This window comes from Felis catus, chromosome A1, assembly GCF_018350175.1.
Source record: "Felis catus isolate Fca126 chromosome A1, F.catus_Fca126_mat1.0, whole genome shotgun sequence".
Lineage (NCBI taxonomy): Eukaryota > Metazoa > Chordata > Mammalia > Carnivora > Felidae > Felis > Felis catus.
This window is the reverse complement of record NC_058368.1, coordinates 149,707,951-149,716,516: the sequence shown is the minus strand read 5'-3', so window position 1 is coordinate 149,716,516 and position 8,566 is coordinate 149,707,951. Positions and strand designations below refer to the sequence as shown.

Sequence of the window (8,566 nt, the reverse complement as noted above, 5' to 3'; positions counted from 1 at the left end):
ACACATGGTGTGATGTCTGTCGGTAGAGTAAGAGGACAAGAACAGAGACAAATTGTCGGAATTAAAGGAGAACATCGCCGTTGACAATGACCTACATTTGTTGTTCAGTATTCAAAACATGTTTTAAAAGGTTAAAATGATATCTAAAATATATTTCACAGTGCTCATTTATGCCTTGAACGCCATAAAATTTAGACTTTGTGAGGGGATTTATTATTCTTTTCATTGTTTCTTATCATGTAACTATAACTCATTTAGAAAATTAAGGTCAATACTGAGATTTTTGTCATTGTTTTTCAATAGTTCTTAGCTCTCCAGCTATGAATTCTCCGTATTAGACAGCAATTTTTGCTCTTTGTTATGAGTATTTATCAGATATTTTATTTCTGGGATACACAGCTGTTAACTGCAAAACTATTCTTTTAAGTGTCAACGTTCAATCATTTAGCCCTTTTATTTCTATTTTTTCCCCTAGCAGCTGTTCTATTGATTGTCTAGAAATGGTCCCTTCTATGTTTAAAATTAAAACAGGAAGAGCAAAATAAAAACTTTATATGTAAAAAAAGGATGGTAAAATCATAGGAACCCAAGTGTTGTGCTCCAAGAAACTGAAATGTATTTGCCCTGTAAATATGCCCCCCCCCCCCCACACACACATTCGGAATGCACATATACACACTTAACTAAAGTTGGCCTTATTGAAATAATTCAGGAAAAGTATCAAATACATTAAGTGAACGCTAGGTGTTTATTACTCTGCTAAATAATGAAACAAGTTTCAGGAAGTGGATAAGCTGTTATTACCCTCATTTTACAGTTGAAACTCAAGCTCAGGGAAGTTGAATAACCTAGTCAAGGTTTCACAGCCAGGAAACTGCAGGGATGAGATTGGAACTGAGTTTTGTCTTGATTTCAAAAAGCTGTGTTCTCTTCTCCTTTTATCTCCTTTTCTCCTGAACTATATCAGACATACAAAAACTGTACAGAGAAAAATGAAACCCTAGGTACCCATCTGCCAACTCAAGAAATAGAAATTATATATATAGTTGGACCCCTAATTATATTTGCCAATCTTGTGCTGCCTCTTTTCCTTCTGAATCCTGAATTGGTATTTTTCATTCCCATTTACATCTTTACATGTTTACTACATATATATGTGTCTCTAAACAGTATTTAGTGTTATTTGACACTAATGTTCATTTTTACTAATATATAGACATATTTATATATGTATTTATGCATATATACCCATGCACATACACATGTGAATACATATGTATATATGTCTATATACTGATATAAGTGTGCAACTATATGCATATCTGTATATATATGATGAGATATACATGTATATGCATATACTTCACATATATGCTTAATGATGTTACAGGAAAAGTCCATCTGAATGATTGGAACAAGAATTGCTGTGAATTTTGTCAAAAATATTTTGATATCAATGAAGATGATCATATGACACTTCTCTAATTTTATAATGTAATGGATTTTTATTTATTGCTTTTCTATTATTCAAGTATCTTTGATTTTGTGGACTATATCTTGGTGATGATGTATCATTTTTGAATCTACTTTTGGATTTTAATTGCTTAACTTTAGTACTTTATTGTTAATTCAATTTATTTAAACTCAAAAATATTCACCCATTTCTCCCACTTCCTAGCCTCCATCTCTGACAACCACCAATCTGTTCTCTGTATCTCTAAGCTTGTTTTGTTTGCTTGTTTGTTTAAGTTTCCACGTGTAAGAGAGATCACATGGTGTTTGTCTCTCTGATTTATTTCACTTAGCATAATGCCTATTAGGTCCACCCATATTGTCACAAATAGCAAGTTTTCACTCTTCTTTTTTTTTTTTTTTTTTTTTTTTTTTTAATTTTTTTTTTTTTTCCAACGTTTATTTATTTTTGGGATAGAGAGAGACAGAGCATGAACGGGGGGAGGAGCAGAGAGAGAGGGAGACACAGAATCGGAAACAGGCTCCAGGCTCTGAGCCATCAGCCCAGAGCCTGACGCGGGGCTCGAACTCCCGGACCGCGAGATCGTGACCTGGCTGAAGTCGGACGCTTAACCGACTGCGCCACCCAGGCGCCCCAAGTTTTCACTCTTCTAATAGCTGAATATTATTGTGTTTAAATAAAGAACCACACGTTCTTTATTCATCCATCGATGGACATTTAGGTTGTTTCCATGTCTTAGCTATTGTAAATAACTCTGCAGTGAACACAGAGGTGTCATATGCCAATACGATACTGTTTGGATCTTTTCTTCCCCCTCACTACCCTTTTATCAGACATTTATCCAAAATTAGCTGTCAAAAATGATTGGGCATTTATGGAATAAACAAATTTAAGTTTACGCAGCAGGTTTCTTTTCTTTTGTGGTGTGTGGGTTTCTTTTCTGCAGGCTTTTTCTCAGCTGCTGGTTTCTTGGTAGCTGCAACTCTTTTTCCCCCAGAGACTTCCTCTGCTTCTTCCTTTCCTTTCCCTTTCCCTTTCGCCTTCCCTTCCCTTTCTGTCCTTTCCTTTCTTCCCTGTCACAGGCTCCCTTCTCATCTGATTTGGCTTCTAATGCTGCAGCTGCCTCATCCATCTGGAGTCTGTGATTCTTGCTCTGGTAAAGAACGGTGTTCTGGCTTGCAGTCTTCGCATATGGGTTTAGCTTCAACACAATTCTCAGCTTTTTCAGCGGATTCTTCTTTAGGACTGTGATGAATCCTCTTGTGTGGTGCTCAGAGGTCTCTCTGGATTTCTGGGCTTTACCAGATTCTGGTAACGTCTGTACTGAGCAACTTGTGCATGAGAAGGCTGTAGTTGCTCTTGAGGGAGGCAGCTTTATGTCAAGTGCCATGCAGATTATGTAACCTACGGGAAGCACTTTCAGTCCAAATGCAGAAATGTCCCACATGCTCACCAGGAACAAGTTCCAAAATGTTCGGTTTGCTTGCATTAAGTAGAGTAATTCCAGGGATGTTTCTGAAGGTGTTGATGATATGGTGTCCCTCATTATAGATGAGGCAGGGTCCTCTGCGATGGATACAACAACAGCTTCTCATTTTGCCCCTGCCAGCTCTCATTTGCTGAGAGGCACAGAACTTTTTGCTATCACTCCAGGCCTTAAGTTTCTTAAGAAGCAAAACAACCTGCGTGGTCTTATTGTAGTCTTCAACTGTACCTTCAACCACCAAAAATGGTCCAGGAGTTCCCTCAGTAGGATGACATGAAGACATGACCAGAGCTGGGAAGGCCGAGGCAGCGGGGGAAGAGCGGATGGCATATCACTTGTGTGCTGTGTTCACCATGCAGTGACAATGGCACCAGGTTTTGGTTTGTGCAGACATGCAGCCCCCACCACATGTTTCCAAAAGTACCCTGGCCAGAACTGTGAATCCCACTGTGGCGGGCAACATGAACCCCATGCCTCAGCACTGGTTGGATGGCCTGCTAATTCACTGACAGCATAGGGCTGTCCGTTGTTTTTGCACAAGTTGGTGTGAGCAAAGTTCACAATACCTCGTCAAATGGGAGTCCTGAACATGCCAGGCAAAGTGGCATTTTTGCCAGATGACTCCCCTTTTTCAGAGTACGTTGATATCAGTGGGCACGCACATGCCATGGCAGGAAGAGAAGGTGGTCATGCTCCTCTCAACCTTAGTAGCTCCTACAGGAAAAGTTGTTTTGATTTTTTTTTTATTTTTCAAATGGGTTTTCTTGTTTTCTTTGGTTAAATACCCAGAAGTGAAATTGCTGGATCATATGGTAGTTCTATTTTGAATTTTTTGAGAAACCTCCATACTGTTTTCCCTAGTGGCTGTCCCAATTTACCTTCTCAGCACCAGTGCATTAAGGCTTCCCTTTTCTCTATGTCTTCACCAACACTTACTATTTCTGGTCTTGTGGATAATAGCCATTCGAACAGGTGTGTGGTGATTGTGGTTTTGATTTGCATTTCTCTGATGATTAAAGATATAGACCATCTTTTCATGTACCTGTTGACCATTCTGTATGACTTCTTTTTTTTTAAATTTTTTTTTCAACGTTTATTTATTTTTGGGACAGAGAGAGACAGCGCATGAACGGGGGAGGGGCAGAGAGAGAGGGAGACACAGAATCGGAAGCAGACTCCAGGCTCTGAGCCATCAGCCCAGAGCCTGACGCGGGGCTCGAACTCACGGACCACGAGATCGTGACCTGGCTGAAGTCGGACGCTTAACCGACTGCGCCACCCCGGCGCCCCTCTGTATGACTTCTTTAGAAGAATGTCTACTCAGTTCTTCTCATTTTTAACTGGATTTTTTTTTTCTATTTAGTTGTATGTGTTCTTTATATATTTTGGATCTAACCTCTTATCAGATATATGGTTTGCAAATATTTTCTCCCATTCATTGGGCTGCATTTTCATTTGGTTGATGGTTTCCTTTGCTGTGCAGAAGTTTATAGTTTGATGTAGTCTCACGTGTTTATTTTTGCTTCTGATTCAAAAAATCATCCCAAGACCTATGTCAAGTTGCCTGTGTTTTCTCCAAGGAGTTTTATGGTTTTAGTTCTTACAATCAAGGTTTTAACCCATTTTGAGTTCACTTTTGTGTATGTTGTAAGATTGTGGCCCAATTTCAGTCTTTTGCATGTGGCTGTCCAATATTCCCAACACCATTTTTGGTGAAAGAAACTGTCCTTTCCACATTGTATATTCTTGACTCCTCTGTCGTAAATTAATTGACTATATATGCATGGATTTATTTCTGGGCTCTCTATTCTGTTCTATTGAGCTATGTGTCTATTTTTATGCCAATACCATATTGTTTTGATTGCTACAGCTTTGTAATATAGTTTGAAATCAGGAAGCACGATGCCTTCAGCTTTGTTCTTTTTTCTCAAGATTGCTTTGACCATTTGGAGTCTTTTGTGGTTCCATACCAATTTTTAGGATTGTTTGTTCTATTTCTGTGAAAAAGGACATAGGAATTTTGATAGAGATTGCACTGAATCCTAAATTGCTTTAGGTAGTACGGATATTTTTAACTATTAATTCTTCCAATCCACGAGAATGGAATACCTTCCTACTTATTTTTGTAACCTTAGATTTCTTTCACCAATATCTTATAGTTTTCAGAGTATAGGACTTCCACCTCCTTGTGTAAATTTATTCCTAGGTGTTTTATTCCTTTTGATGAGATTGTAAATGGGTTTTCTTAGTTTCTTTTTCTGATAGTTTGCTGTTTGTAGAAACACAACAAGTTTTCATGTATTGGTTTTGTATCCTAAAACTTAACTGAATTTATTAATTCTAACAGTTTTTTGGCAGAGTGTTTAAGGTTTTCTGTATATAGTATCATGTCATCTGCAAATAGTGACAATTTTACTTCTCATTTTCCAATTTTGATGCCTTTTATTTCTTTTTATTGCCTACTTGCTGTGTTGAATACTCTGTTGAATAAAAGTGGTGAGAATGGGCATCTTTGTCTTATTCCCAATCCAATGTTGAATATGACGTTAGCTATGGGCCTGCCATATATGGCCTTTAATATGTTGAGATATGTTTCCTCTATACCAGCTTTGTTAAGAGTTTTTATCATAAACAGATGTTGAATTTTGTCAAATGCTTTTTCTGCCTCTAATGATATGATCACATAATTTTTATCCTTCATTTTGTTAATGTGGTATATGACATTGATTCATTTGCAGATGTTGAACCATCCTTGGATCCCTGAAATAAATCCAACTTGATCAAGGGGTATGATCCTTTTAATGTATTGTTGAATTTGGTTTGCTAACATTTTGTTGGGGGCTTTTGCATCTATGTCATCAGGGATATTGGCTTATCATTTTCTTTTCTTGTGACAATTTTGTCTGGTTTTGGTATCAGGATAATGCTGGGCTTGTAAATGAGTTTGGTAGAGTTTCTTCCTCCTCTATTTTTTTCTATCAAATCTAAACTTTATTCAAGATTTATGCCTGGGTGGCTCAGTCAATGAAGCATCTGACTTTAGCTCAGGTCATGATTTCACAGTCCACGTCGGGCTCCGTGCTGACCACTCAGAACCTGGACCCTGCTTCAGATTCTGTATCTCCCATGTTCTCTTCCCCTCCCCTGCTTGTGCTTTCTCTCCCTCTCTCTCTCTCTCTCTCTCTCTCTCTCTCTCTCTCTGTCTCTCAAAAATAAATAAACATTAAAAAAATTAAAAAAAAAGATTTATGCATTGATATTTAAAAGTAACATTGGTCAGGGCCAATAATACAGGACAACTTTCTTTCCCCTTCCTTCCTTCCTTCCTTCCTTCCTTCCTTCCTTCCTTCCTTCCTTCCTTCCTTCTTCCTTCCTTCCCCTACTTTCTTACTTTTCTGTTTAGGTTTTCCTGGACTTTGCAGTTAATTTGAATGCAAACTCTAAACCAGGATAAAGGCACATTTGGTGAGTAAATTGTATGTGTTCCTTCTTTCACAAGGATCTTCAAGGGTCAGTTTTATGAACTGGCATCACTTTAATTTCCTATATTATGCATGCCAAGGCCTTGTCTCATACACTTACATATATTTTAAGACCCAAGTCTCATGGTTACTGAGCTAAATTTAGTGTGTGAACATGTTTATTATAAACAACATAGAATCTGGCATCCTCCCAACCAAGTAATCTGAAAGACAGGGAGCAACCAAGATGGAAGCTGCAGTGTCTTTCATAACGGAATCTCAGAAGTGACATACCATTACTTCTTCCATATCCTACACTAGTAGACCAACTTTAGTATAATATGGGATGGGATTACATAAGAGTGTTAACACCATGGGGTGGGGCTCATTCAGAGGTATCGTAGATGCTGACTACTAGCATACATATCCACACTTAAAACCTATTAAATCTAGTCTATACTGATATTTCATGACAGCAATGTATTCCCAGCACCCTGGACAATAGTGGACAGATGGTAGACTCTTAATAATTTTCAATAATTTATTAAGTAATTTTATATTATCACAGATATATTATAGCAGAGATGGTGGGTTTTAGGTTTTTCTAGGAGGATTTACAGAAGAAAGATATTTTGGCTGCCATAATTTGGTAAAGAGAAGTTAAAGGTACCTAAGTACTATGTGTATGTGAATCTTAGACATTACTTTAAAATTTTATATTACACAAAGAGAGAAGTTCAAGAGAATGAGCACTTAAAATTGTGTTTCAATTTTTACTGTTAGATGTATTGTTATTTTGAAATTACTTAAGGTCTGCCATAGGATAAAGTATTATTCTATAGGATAAAGTATCCTAAATGATAAAGTATTATCCCCCCAAATACTATTTCTCACTAAAAGGAATCAGGAATACCTTGGAGAAAAATGGCTGATTACAGATCTGAAACAGAAATGTTAAAGATTAGCCTGGGACATTGTATGCCAGAAAGCAGGAAAGGTATCAAATACTAATGTGGTCATACAAAAGATACAGAAACCAACTTGAACGAGGTCCCATGGACCTAAGATAAGGCAAGTTGAACATTAAAAAGATTTGTGACTGTGCTCAATTAAAACAGAACAAATATATAAAAAAATTATGAGTCCATGATGAGACAAAAAAACAAAAAAATAGTACAACAATTCCAAATAAGACACACTAGCCCCAAGATAGTGATTCCCACTGGAGTTTTCTAGGGCACCAACTCATTACTCTGACAACTAATAAAAAATGTCAGGCATTTACTCTATGTGAATAATAGTTGATGTAAGAAAGATCTTTTTTTTTTTTAAGTGAAGTACAACTGATGTAAAATATCCTATTAGTTTCAGGTGTAAATCACAGTGATTTGATATTTTATAAATATTTTACAAACTAATGCCAGAAAACAACCCAACTGAGCAATGGGCCAAAGACCCTAAGAGACACTCACCAAAGAAGAGATCAGATGGCAAATAAACATCTGAAAAGAGGCTCCACATTACATGTCATCAGGGAAATGCAACTTAAAACAACTAGATAACACTAAACATCTGTTAGAATGCCCCAAATCTGGACAGTGACAATGCCAAGTGCTGGTGAGGATGTGGAGGAATAGGCATTTTCACGAACTGTTGGTAGAACACAAAGTGGTATAGCCCCTTGGAAGACAGTTTGGTGGTTTCTTGCAAAGCTAAACATACTCTTACCACATCATCCAGCAATCGTGCTTCTTGGTACTTTCCCAAATGAACTAAACACTTACGTCCATACAAAAATCTGCACATAGGTGGTTATAGCGGCTTTATTCACAATTTCCAAAATTTGGAAAATAAACTCTGGAACATCCAGACAGTGGAATGTTATTCAGCACTAAAAAGAAATAAGCTGTTAAGCCATGAAAAGACATGGAGGAAACTTAAATACTTATTACTAAGGGAAAGAAACCTATCTAAAAAGGCTACATACAATAGGACTCCAACTATATGACCTTCGAAAAGTCAAAACTATGAAGACAGTAAAAAGATCATTGGTTTCCAGGGGTGGGGTTGGTAGTAGGGATAAACAGGTAGAGCAAAGAGGATATTTAGGACCGTGAAATTACTTTGCATGATACTATAATGATG

At 37.3% G+C, this 8,566-nt stretch overlaps 1 pseudogene; it reads right to left on the bottom strand.

Annotated features, from left to right (window-relative positions):
- Positions 1 to 2,119: 2,119 nt before the first annotated feature.
- On the bottom strand, positions 2,120 to 4,010 carry LOC101097945 (annotated as a pseudogene).
- Positions 4,011 to 8,566: the final 4,556 nt, after the last annotated feature.